Raw genomic sequence first — 14,240 nt, 5'->3', positions numbered from 1 at the left:
TGAATATGAAGTGAAAAAAAGCTAAGAAACAAACAAACAAAAAAGAGTCAAATTACTTTGGGCATTTTAGAGTCATCTGAAATATCTGTACTACTTGAAACTTCTTTTTGACATACAATGATAAACAAACTGCTAGTTTAACAATAGATTTGTATTACAACCATAGTCTTATCTTGCTTAAGAAGGATGTTTAATAAACTATCCAAAGTGTTGCCAAAAAAATAAACATTAATTTATAACTTTTTATGATACTTATAATCTCCTTTCTACTCTTCTTGATATTTTCACATTTACACATTTCTCATATGGTAGATTTCATTGCTTTTTATAATGAATTTCACAGGTGAATAATGCTTTATATTTCTAATTCCTATGCATTCTTTTTATGGTACATATGTTATACATTTTATTTACTGTGATTATTAGTGCTTATATCTGTCTATCTTTAAAGAAGCTAAATTATTATATTTGATAATAGTATATAATTACAAAATACTATAAAAATATTGCCTACATTAGTGTACTGCTTTTATGTTCTGTCATAGCCTTTTTATCTGATAGATGCTCATAAGTACTTTTGAAGAATTCCATGGCATTTTTGTGCCGAAGTATAAACAGTGAGAAAAGTATTAATAGTATTTCCAAACCTCACCATTGCACTAATTCGGTATTAATAGTATTTCAAAACATCACCACTGCACTAATAACTACATAATAAGAACTAAAACTAAATATGGATATTGTTCAAAACATCTGTTTAAAATTAGTTACATTAATTTACATTAGAAAGTTGCAATATTTAAAGAAATCCTATGGTAAGACCTTTCACAAATACAATAAATCTTCCTGTATTCACTAACGATTTGTCTGCTGGATTTTTGTTTTGCTCTAGCAGAATTTGTAAGATACTGGTACTTGTCACAGTTGTACAAGCATTTACGAGAATGACACCTAACAATATGAATAGTTGTCAGGAGAATGAGAAGAGAGGCAAAGGGCAAAACTGAAAAACACAACCCAAACTCCTGCCATCAAGAATTCTAGTAAACAAGTAGATCTTTTATGAAAGCAGTTGGATTCTAGTGACTAGTTTTGCCCAGAGTAAGCCTAGGAACAACTTATGGTCTCTTTAAAGCACATCAACTAGGAAAATATCCATCTCCCCTGGTAAAGATCTTCAATATATTTATAATATTTTAAATTTTGAAGTTCACAGTTCCTTTCTATCCAATCCATTCTCCTTATGGAGTAGAAGGTGCTCAGAGCTCTGGCAGATGAGAGGTCTGATTCATGACTTGCTACTACCTAAAATAGACTCCTCCAGGGGATGTATGGTGTTACATAAAGACAATTAAAAAGCAAAGACCAGACAATATATCTTCTCACTATGTTCAAGAAATTCCCTTAGGGGAAATCAAGACAAATCTAAATTGACAGTTTTAGTTTTGGTTTTCATCTGGGCTATATCAACCTGACAAAACATCAAAACACGTTTTAAAAATGTTCTAAATAGACAGTGTAATGTTCAATAGGAAAGAAGATTAATACAAATAAGGGAAATATTATAATCTAGCGGTTACCAAAATATGTCTTTTAAACATAATGATTGGCTACAAAAGTTAACATTGTATATTATTTCCATTAATAAAAAATGGTTTAAAATTAGAAAATTAATTATTCCTCTGTAATGGATGCTTCCACATTTCATAAGTAACTCCCAAATATCTTTTATTATATTTTAATTCTTTAGAATTTTTCCTGGCAATTCTCTTTATGTAATTCATTTTGTGTATCAAAACTTCTAAACATGGAATGTAAGAGTAAGGTTCCTAATATATATTGTATAAAAGACCATACTAAATTGGTAAAATCTCCATTTAAGTGTCTAATAGTTTTTTATCATTATGTTATACTGATCTTTATATAAAGACATAAAGCTATAGAAATAATTGGTCAAAAATTTTAAAACATAAACACTGTCACCAAGTACTTTAAGTAGAACTGTGATATATCAGAACTCTTATGATCTGAAAGGTATTCGTTCAATTCTGATTACTTTCCTTGTATTTATAAATAATTTCTATCTGAAAGAAGATATATTTCCTTCAAGGCATTTACAAAGGAAATATTAGATTTTTTTGTTGTTTTTGTAAGAAATATTCAACTATCATATGGATCATAATACCATACATTGCTGTTCCATAATTATAGATAGGACTTGTAGCCGTAACAACTCTACAGAATAACTTCATACAATATTCACTTATTGCCAAGCCTGCAGATTGTTCAAGGAGGAAAGAATATAAAGGAAGAACTGGAGAGTAACTGAAAAGCTGCATATATAGTACAATAATTATAAATGTATGTTTAACATTTTATAAATATCCATTCTTTTACCTAATCTCTAATATTGTTGCAGTATCAACTGATAATTATTTGAGAGGGAACATTATTGTATACTTTTCTATAAGAGTAATTATCTCTTTAATCCCTCTTGGCTTTTGTAATTTAGAAAAAAAGTACATTATTTACGTAGCATTATTTCAGGGGACTTCCATATCTCAGCATCAGTAGCCTGACTTCTTATGGTGACTAATGGTAAAGGTCTCTGTGGCTGAGCTGGCCACTTCCAGTTGAAATTCCAGTCCCCAGTCACAGTCATTATTACCCTGGCCCTCTTTGGGCCAGGTGACTCATCGTTCTCTGCTCTTTCACAGCTCTTTAACACTCAGTGATGAATGAAGTGTAAAGCAAAAGTCTGACAAGTCAAGATCCTCCCTCCCTGATCTGAAAGGAAATACAAAGCTCATTCTTTGACCTAATCAAAAGTTTGTAGGCAAAACTGCTCCCCCCCATGATTGTTTTGTTACTGCCTAGTGAAGAAATGTGATATCAAACTAGGTCATCAAACCCCACTTCTTTTTTTCTGTAGTCATATGTAGCTGCTATATGAATTTCATTAATTTACTCCAGATTATTCCAAATATTGTGATGCATGATGAGCTGCTTCATAATGACCATAATACAGGTGCACTTTCACGTCAAGGGCCTTGTGGAAGAGAAATACTTTATTGAAACGAGTAGAAATTTAGCACTGATGCCTGGCTGCCATTGTAAAACAGGCATAACTGAGCCAGGAATGCTCCATGTGCAAAAGGAAAGCCTTTATGCTATTGTTCCCTAAGTAAATAAGAAGTACAAATAAAATAAAACCTGAGCTGAACTGGAAGAGAGAAAATAAAATCTGAGAAAAGAGATGAGACCTGGTTTAATGCTAGTATACGGATCTCTAGACTTCTCCTCCACAATGCACTGCCCAGCAAATCTTTCTTGCTGAAGAGTTACAAATCTAACAAATTCCGGAGATTTTCATAGATACTAGGAACAACTAACATCTAACTTTGGTGTTCAGTAAACTTAGATGTAGCAAACATTTTGCCATTAAATTCTTACATGAAAGAAATAAATGCATTCTCTTTTGAAACCATACTTTCTCATTCTCCTTTTTCTCCCAGAAAATTAGCAAATGATAAAATTACACATCTAATTATAAACACCATAACTACAAAAATCACACTGCAAAAAAACATATTGCACATATTTTCTTTTGTGTTACCTTTTATGACTTTGAAACATTTCAATTCACATACGATTTTTATTGTTTGTATTTCAAGAATAAGTATTTTAGTGCTTGAACAGAAAGCCCAATACAAAACTTGTGTCCTAAAATTAAAATTTCTTTCCCTTCCCTCCTACATTCTTCCTACCAAGCAAGCTATAAAACACACACACACACACACACACACACACACACACACATATACACACTATACACATGATAATTTTTTTCTGAGAAGTGTGGATTCATGCAGTACCCCATCAAAATAGCATTTTGGTCGACTATGGCACAAACATTATCAGCTGTCCAAAGACCTTCTATCAAAAGTCTGGAAAAATAGTAGCCCCAAAATTCTACATTTCACATTCTGAATGTGGAAAGATGTCTTTCCTGTAGCTGCATAATGCTGATCATTATCTTCAATTTTTCATAACAGTATTAACAGAAACATGAGGCCAGTAGTGACTGTGAATTGACCCAATTAGAGCCACTATGGGTGTTTGGGTTTTTTTAAAAACAAATCCTTGCTGTAAACTTCAAAATAATTTTCTAAATAGTGAAAAATACCATATTGTATATTTTTTTCTTATCTATATGTTTTCTTCACATGGACTCGCACTAGTATCCTAGAGGTGGAAGTTCTCCAAGCTACATAATATGGGCACAAGTCCTTTATAAAGAGACTACTTTTTTCTTATTTTTTGGCAATTATTCAAGAGATAGAGCAGTAGATTAAAACCCCAGAAATCTCAGCACAAGGTTTTTTGCTTGCTTGTCACTGGTACGGTTTTCTGGTTTATTTTTGTCCATTGTCTTACAGGGTTTTTTTTTTGTTTTTTTTTTTGCATTAGCCCCTCTTGTAAGGGTACTTTTTTTTTCTTTTTATTGAGTTTATTGGTACAATCTAGGTATATAATACAGTTACATTCATCATTGGGATTCTGTACCTTTACATAATAGGTCTTGATTCTCATTTTTTCCCCTTGTCCCTGCCCTCCCTTCACCCCCTCCTCCCCTCCCCATTTACAAACACTTTATTTCCATTTTTTCAGTTTCTCATATTTTTTCCTCTCCCTTATTACCTTTCCCCCACCCTTCCCACTTTCCCTACATCTTTAGCCCTTTACTTCCTATTTCACATTATTAATTATCTCATTAGGATCCTGTGTACTGTTACAGTTTTTCACACCAAAGAAACTATTCGGTATTTCAGTTAAAGACATCTCTGTATGAACATTAAAAATAGGGAATCCTAAAATAAAACTAGAAAGGAAAGTAAAAGAGAAAAGGCAATGATGTAACATTGTCTTACAGCTTTTGTTGTTGTTATTATAGTTGCTCTGTTTTGTTTTGAGGAAAAGGATCTTGAAGCGCACAGATAAGCAGCAGTGCCCCTGGCAAACTAAGGGCAAAATTTCTGCTCATCAGTTATGTGGTGTCATGGTGAGAAAGCAAGCCATTTTTTGGCTTTTTCTTTCTAGCCACATACTCCTGGATACAGCCATCAATTCACCACTCACCAATTCTATATAGGAATAACCTACGCCAACCCGAAGCAAGGTTCTGACAAAAATGTAAAATCAGAAAAGAGTGAGAATTACAAAAATACATTCTGTCTACTTGTTTTCTTAATTCACTATCCTTATAAGAAATAAAGATGAACCAATTAAGATATTTGCTCCAGTAAATCAGATTTTCCGTGAGGATATCAAAGAGCAGCTTACTGTTACCTCAGATTTATCAAGGTTTGGAATATGTACCGATCGGTTCTTCACATAGACAGAATGGTTCGTGGGTTCATCATTCATACAATTGTTCATCAGTGACTTGTTGATTCCTATGCATTCTTTTGTGCATTAAAAGTTGAATAATAACAGAGATGGTATCAGTGTCTAATACTAAAGAACTTCCCTCTAGAGGAGAGAGACAGAAAATACATTAATTCACAAAAATGACAATTTTACAAGTTACTTGAATAAAATTGAGCATGAGGATGTGGTTCAGCATCTGGGAAAGAAGAATAAGAGTATATAAGGAAGAACTTTTAACAAAAGTGCTATTTTAATTTTAGTTGTGATGTAATGAATAGGAGTGATCAGGTACAAGTTAAGGAAACTCCATGCACAGGGCTAGCAATTGCAACAAAATTGAAGGGCTCAAGAAATTAAAGGAAGGTAATAGTGTATCATTTTCCCTCTATTTTTTACATTCCATAATTTAAAAATTGACAGAAGGCAAAGAACTTAATATATTTAGATCCTTTAAGGGTATAAAATTCTAACTTTCTTGTTTAAAGTTACTGTATATTGTTGTTTACTCTTTACATTTCAAAACAGAATACATCTCAAGATTTTTGAGACTTCCTACTTTCATATCAACCATGATATGGGAAGCTAATTTTGGATTTGATTCTTAGATAACTGACCTGAACCCAAGTTTATAGCTCACACAAATGATACATATTTCAAAAATGTTTATGTGTGTAAGTACTTCTGAAACTCAAAAACACTTACGAGGCCATTTAAAAATTATGAAAATTGGAAGGGCTGGGGATTTAGCTCAGTGGTTCTGCCGCCTACCTCGCAAGCAGAAGGACTGGAGTTCAATCCCTGACACCAAAAAAAAAAAAAAAAAAATGGAGAGGAGCTTTTAAGTAATTGAATAAAGGACTATTCAAACCACAATTTGTGAGTCCTAAATCCAAGTCTTCTTGTTAAAATTATTTTTCTCTTCTCCATTTCTGTTGCATAATCCAGCTTATTTATTTTTCCTCAAACTGTCTTGCATTCATCTTCTTTCTTTAATCTTACTATTATTCTCTTCAGTTTTCACCTTCTCATGTTTTTTCCTATGCTTAGTGCCTTTTCATGTATACCTTTCTAACTAAATCCTATTTATCTTTCCAAGGGGGCTTAAGTGCTCTTCTTACTTTTGTTTTCCCTAAGGTCTAGTCCAGAAGAAACAATATATTCAGTTTCTTGGTACTAAGAATATCGAGTGTCTGCACTTCTTCTACTCCGTTTTTATTTGTCAGCACAGATAATGAATTTCCTCTCTGTGTGTCTCTTACAGCACCTGCCAAGTTGCCTGTTCAGAACACACATTTGTGGGAAGGGCAGGGGCCAGAGAAGACTGAGAGGTTCTACCTCAATGCTTTTCAGAGAGGAAAGAGAATGGTCCTAGGAGAAAGAGAGAGGGAGAAGAGCCCGAGGAGAGAGAAGCGTGGAAAAACATGGAGTTCCCTGTGTCTATTCAAAAGAAGAAAAGTGACTTATGCTTTAAAAGGAGGAAGACCTTAGCCTATAATTCCCATTCTTGTATTTCTGTCAAGCATCTGTGTCTCAAGCTGCATGCTGCCTCTACCTTCTGAAAGAAAGTTCGGCATCTGTTAGGGAGATGCCTGTACTTCTGAGTAGATGGATTATTTTTTTTCTGCAAGAAAAATATTAGGAGGTCTACTTTTAGGTATATATCTGAAATACATTATTCACATCAGTTATCTAAAAATAAATCTATAGTATGTTGGTCTCCATCTCTGATCATTTTTTTATCTTTTGAAAAACAATAACTGAATGATGAATAAACAAATGAGTGTTACACTAAATACAGGTTGGTTGTTCAACTACCTATTTTAGGAACCAATCTGAACTTCATTAAAATAACTACTCTTAAATGATTCACAACATAAAACAAGAGTTAGTATTCTCTGTAGTATAGTTGCCTCACTTAGCAGCTGAGCAAAAAAATACCAATATGACAAATTTATATTTTTTGTTTTGTTTGTTTGGTTGGCTTTTTTGTGACAGGGTCTTGCTATGTAGTCCAGCCTGACCTTGAACTCAGTATGGAGCCTAGGTTGGCCTTCAACTCCCTGCAGTCCTCCTGCCTCAGTCTCCCAAATGCTAAGATCACAGGTGTTTGTCACTACACCTAGCTCAAATTTATATTTTGATTTCTCAAAAACTATTAAAAAATAAAGGTCCTCCCAGCTTTAACAATTGGATGTCTGAGTGCTAAATATCTTCTCACTCAATGTTAATGAGAATTTGTGTCAGATAAGAATCTTTAGACTTTCATAAAAAAAAAATTTCATGTACTACTTATCAGCCAAATGGTCTCAGGAATTTCAGTGTAAGTTTGGGTACCTAGAAACTGATACTTTAGACACCAGCAAACTTATATTCCCCAGAGGGTAAAATGATCCTAGGTGTTGAGTAACTGAATAATTCTTACCTGAAAACTTAGTGTCTAATATTCTTTCATATACACCAGAACTGATGCATAGAAATATTTTGCACCACATGAAGTTTTTTGAACCTGCTGCACTCTACTTAAATACACTAAAGAAAGCCGATTTGATCTAGACTGAGAAAAAAAAAAACATTTGACATTATCAAAATTAAAGTTGAAAAAAGAATAATTCTCAGTACCAATACAGTTGTCGGCAACAGCTAGTCAAAACAAAAACAAAAATAAAATAAAATAAAATAAAAACCATTCCCAGCAGCCTATGTCTAAACAGAGTACATTTCTAAAATAAAGTTTATGAGTCATATAAAAGAACAAGAATCCTGAATTCATTAGCAAAGCAAAATACAAGGCAAAACTGTAGTGTCTTTTTAAAAATGTACAGATTTCCAAGTCTTGTCCCTCTTTCGCTAATTCTTTTAAAAATTTAAACCTTTTCTAGTAGTGATTCTTCTCTAGAATAACGAGGTTTCCCTCTGTAAAAAAAAAATACCGAGGGAAGCTGATTGGAAAGCTGATTGTACTTACAAGGTATATTATTCTGCCAGAATAGACCTGATGCTTAACAGCTCAATAATTACTGAAGACTATTCAAAAGTAAAAATTAAGATTTCTCTACACATAATTATTTCCTGCAGGATTTTAATATATACTGTATTTAAATCCATGAATTGCATTACTTAGAATTTTTTTCTTTTCTTTTCTGTGAATTTGACATCAGATTTGAGTTCAGTGAAGGGGAACAATAATGTAAGCTACTGTGGCCTAGAATAGTATTACTGTTAACGCCAGTATTCTACCTCGTTATCAAAGATTCTATATCACTGAGGTTATTCCTCTGAAGCCAGGCCTCCTTCAGTTGTGATCTCACCAACAAATTACATTTTTGTAGCTTATAACAAGTACAGCATTGGTTAGATAGAAGTATCAAGTTTTTCTGAGTCTAAAAGTGTCGCAAAGAAGAGATAATTTCTAGTTGTTATGGGCTTGCCCTTGCATAAACACCGGAATGTACTAACACACTACCTCCATTTGTATGCAAATTATCATCATTCTCATTCAGAATTGGAGACTCTCCAGTTCTGAAGAACAGGATAATTTGGAACCTCTGGATGAGAAAAGGTTAGCTGAAAATATTTGAACACATTTGAATGAATTTTCCAAAGGGGAAAAATTCAGAACTCAGTATATTTCTCCAACCCATCTAGCTACACTGTATTCCTTACGATGGAGGTTTGGCTTTCTGTCTCCATACGTCCATGAAGGAGCTCTGGGCAACACCAGATTATACCCTGACCCAGTTCACCTGTGCACCTCTGTCTTCTTTCACAATAGAGGCAATATCAGTTCCAGCCCCAGTATGTCTCTGGTTCGCTTTTATTTTCTGTTGTTTTCTTCCCAAAATCGATATGGCAAAAAGTTTTTCTTTCTGCCAGTAGTACCATTATTTCCTTTTTTTCCCACAAGTCATCATCTACAGTACTTTTCTATGCTTTACGTACACAGCAAATTATGTATGTTTTGAAAATTTGAAAAAGAAAGTGCTTAATATTTTGTTCAACTGATCTTTCAGGCTATTACTGATGTCTACAATATGAGATAAACTTCTTTTTAATACTCTTCCCAAAATCGATATGGCAAAAACAGTTTTTCTTTCTGCCAGTAGTACCATTATTTCCTTTTTTTTCCCCCAAGTCATCATCTACAGTACTTTTCTATGCTTTATGTACACAGCAAATTATGTATGTTTTGAAAATTTGAAAAAGAAAGTGCTTAATACTTTGTTCAACTGATCTTTCAGGCTATTACTGATGTCTACAATATGAGATAAACTTCTTTTTAATAGACTAAAACAGAGTAAATAACTGTTTTCCTCAGGGAAGAAATTTGGGAAGGATATCTTTCATTCTTCCAGGGCTCCCCTTCATACAGAGGAGACTGTGATATGATGACAACATTCCAGCCTGTCTGCGTACTATTTCTCCCAATTAGTAAATAATGACTCAAGCTGGCAATTACACAAGACAAATCTAGGGATTCCAGTCACTTCCTCTTCTTTTTCTTTTAGGAGTTAGCGTGTCAGCAATAAGGATACATTTTACTTTACTCGTCTATGTTGATCTATGAGCTTCAGCAAGATGAAGGCCGAGGTCCACAGCAGAGTTGCCTATAGCTCTATCTACCTAGTTCTCTGATTTCATGTTAGATACACACTTTTCTATACTAATAAGCCACCATCTACAGTAGCAGCATTCTCGGTGAAAATTATCTTGTATCCCTACCATCCGTTTTACTATTTTGCCTCATGTCTCTGTTGCTCTGCACACAGGTAGGGAATCAATAGTTTTATTCTTAGCCTTCCTACCCCTCACTATGTATGAGAAAATTATATTTTATTTAATTCATTTACCACTTAATAGAAGGCACAACCCAAAGATCATTACTATATGTTTGGATATTCTAGAGACTTAACAAATACCTATTCTTTTTCTGTGTTTGTTTTAGAATGGCCAGTTTATGATACAAATGTTTCAGCCTCATCGGGTAATTACATGAATATCCTGTTCAAATTTATAATAGGGCCATGGTATTTGTGAAAGTTAATATTATTTTTCTCGGAGATATATGTTCATTTAAGGTAATGATAGATAACATACCAGTCAAATTGACTGAGTATAATGGGCATAATAATACTAGTGAGAATGGTGTTTGCTTCTCAAAACAGCCCCAAGGAGTGGCACTATTATTATCTGTACTGTTAATAATGTTAATATTCAAGCTTAAATTACTTGATTATCTAAAATTTGGGGAGAGTGAAAGCCAGATCTGTTTGACTTGGAAGCCCACATGCTGTAATACCATATTATACAGTATTATGGTGACACTGAACTTTTCAGAGCTTTCAATGGTACAAACAGTCCACTGTGGCCTGCATGCTATATACCACTGCTATACATTATCTTATGAAACTAGAGAAACATATGGAAAATAAATTCAATATAACTACACTTGCATTAGCTGCTAATATCTTGCCAATATGTAGAAATATACACAAATTAATTAAAGATGCATCTCTGTAAAACTCATAGATTTTATAAAAAACTATTGCCTTTAAGCAAATGAGTTGTCTATAAGGTTATACACAAAATGTACATTCCTTGTGTTTTAAAGAACAGAGATTGTTTCAGTTTCTAGGACCCATCTTAAAGATTCATTCAAAAGTAAATCAAATAGGAATGCGTTCTAACTGCTATGTTGTCAAACCTCATGAAATACTGTGACACTGTACAGTGTATAAGAACAGGCGCAAAGTCCAGTTATCTTCTTACTGTCTCAGCAACATGTCAGTTAATTCAAATATCTTATATCCTGCCGTGACAGGGGCTCTATACTTTTATTTCTAGTTCTCTGGGACTAGATTTACTGGTTTCATGTTTGTTTTTTCGCTTGTTTTTACATTATTCTCCAATGGGATATTCTAAACCACTCATTTCCTAAAAAATCAGGCTTTAATTTTTCATCCCAAAACTTCTTTGATGTTTCTCCACAAAGGACTTTGATTATTTTGAAGAAAAACGATGATATCCTTTCTTAGCTTAATTTGCTATAAGATGCAGTTTGAATCAATTCCATTTTAAATTTGCTTCAGTGTCAGGCCATCAATTTTTGTTTTGAAGCATTTTTGATTATCTGAACCGGTTAATGTATGTAGTATGCTTTGGTATCATCCTGCATTTCAGTTATCGGTTGTAAGTATATGTTTTAATCATTTCTACACCATAAAATTGGGAGGTGTAAAATGAGCCATCTTGGTGAAAACTGTGATTTTCTTTGTAGTCACAATAATTCTATCTTCTCTTTGATCTTCCTGTTCACACAAGTGAACCTTAAACACAGTGTTCTTCCTCTCTCCTGACTACAGTGCAGTGATTGGTTCAGGGATAGATTCATGACCCAAACCAGGCCAATCAGAGCCCTTCTCCAGATCTTATATAACTTGGGCTAATACGTTCTCTTCAGAAAATGCTCCAATAATGTGTTTCCAAAGTTTTTCAACAATAACTATTTTCAACATAGGCAGAAATTGTATCTATCCTGGAATAAAACAGAGAAATGAAAGATAAGCAAAGATATACGGAAGGACTGGGAGAAAGTGTTGTCTCTTGACCAAGCCCTGTTTGTAAGCCCCTAAAATTGTCAAAGTCTGAACTACACCTGCATTATTCCAATAAATCTTCCTTAGTGCTTAAACTAATCCACTTTAGGTCTCTATCACTTGCACCTGGAAACATCATACTTTAGCATCCTGCATAGTCTAATCACACATTGTTCTCCTTACTCAGAAAACCCTGATTCTGTTTCTTGTCACTGTTAAGCGTAAAGTGTTTTCACCTTACAAAGCGCTTATCCAATGGCTCTGCCAAAGTACCTCTTACCACCTGCAGAACAAATTGAACCTTTATTCCCAAATATATTTATTCATGTGTGTTGAGCCCTGCCAGCTCCTGCAAATGTAACAGCCTCCTGCTTTGCTTGCCTGTGACCCTTTCGGGTTTTTCCTGGCCATGGGGCAGGCGTAGCTCTCATAGAGTAGGTGAGAAGGGTAGGGAAGCTGGCCCGTTTGGGAGCTGTTCTCAACCAGGTTGGGAATTGGAGGATAAATACCCTGGCTTTCTCATCGCATGGTTAGGACAAATCAGAGGTACATTCTGCTCATTTCCCAGAGGTCTCTAGCACTTTATGTATGTATCGGCTCCCAAAATTAAGAAGATAGACTAGCTTACCATAGAGCTTTTTTCTCTTGTCAGTTTACTTCAGTCTCCTACATTTTTGTTTTATTCCTTAAATGCCTCATTTCCTTTCTCTAGAATTACAGTTCTGATTTTTATGCAAACCTGTGTCCCTGCTTTATCTTTCTTTCTGTTCCATTTGTCACATCTGTAACAATCTACTCACAGTATCACTTTGAGCAGCACTGATCCATTTCAGGAAAAAATCTACAAGACAATACTCAAACTTTTCAGCTTAAAATTCAAGGCTATTTTTGTGGCCCATACCTACCATTTCTACCTAAACTCTCACTCCATAATAATCTACATGCTATTCCCTGGTCACATATTTATGCTTCTACCTCTGCAGTGTTCTGTTAGAATGCCTTCCCTATTTTCATTTTATTTTCTAAGTTTTATCAAGCTCTATCTTCACCATGGAGGATGTATTTGCCTGAAGGCTAACTAAACTAATCAAGAGGAATTGAAACTAAATGTGATGAGGAAGGGAAAAAACCATCCAGATAAATATGTAAATCAATTTACTATGGAAAATAGTAGCTGTAACATGCAAGAAAGAAAAATAAAGTGGGTGGTAACAGTGACTCATATGAGAAAACACTTGGGCCAGGAACCAGATGATACTTATAACCCCCAATGCAAATATGGATCATTGTGCAGATCCTGAGTAACACAAAACTTAAATTTCAGGGGCAGAAGAAATAAAAGTCAATTTGTAGATGTGATATGATTTTGTAAGAGGAGATTGCAGGGTTAGAAGGACATATAGACCTACTAAGAAGTAAAGGAATAATGGTGTAGCATAATAAGTGGGTAGTTTGATGGCTAATCTTGATTTCCAACCTGACTTGCTTGAGTGATCCCTGTGGAACCAACAAATAATACTTCTTACCGGGTGTGTCTGGGTGTGTAACAGAGGTGCAACTTTGGGGACCAAATCTGGTGCCTGACACCTTTTTTTTCTTTTTTGGTACTGGGGGATTGAATTCCATCCTTGCGCTTGTGAGGCAGGCAGTGGAACCACTGAGTTAGATCCCCAGCCCCTGACACCTTTCTATATGGCACTCTTACCCTGTATTCTGTATCCTGGACACCATAAAATGAGCAGCTTTGCTCTATCTGGCTCTTCTGCTATATTTCTGGGTTGGAGCCAGTGGCCATAAACTCAAACTTTAGAGTTTATAAACCAAATTAAATAACTTCTTCCTCAAATTGTGAATATCAAGTATTTTGTCCCTGCAAATAAGCAAAGATCCTAAAAGATAAAGACAACTGAACACAATCTAGGTGATATTTTTGTTAAAAGCAAAGATAAATCCAAGGCATTGTGAGATTACACGTTGGATCCTTTGGTTAGTGTTAGGGCTAGAGTTTGATTTGCACCAAGGGGTATGAGATTAGGATTAGTAACATCAAATACAGAGTAAACTATTTTTTTTCCAGAAACAATAGTAGTAAAATAATTTGAATTGTTTGACTCAAAATAGATTATCTGACAAATTCTATATTAAATATTTTGAATAGTTAAAATCCCAGAAAGCAGAAGAATTAAACACTGGAAATTATTTTAAATCTGATCCTAA

This window comes from Fukomys damarensis, unplaced genomic scaffold, assembly GCF_012274545.1.
Source record: "Fukomys damarensis isolate Sample0158 unplaced genomic scaffold, DMR_v1.0_HiC HiC_scaffold_15, whole genome shotgun sequence".
Classification (NCBI taxonomy): domain Eukaryota; kingdom Metazoa; phylum Chordata; class Mammalia; order Rodentia; family Bathyergidae; genus Fukomys; species Fukomys damarensis.
Note: the sequence above shows the minus strand (reverse complement) of the source record.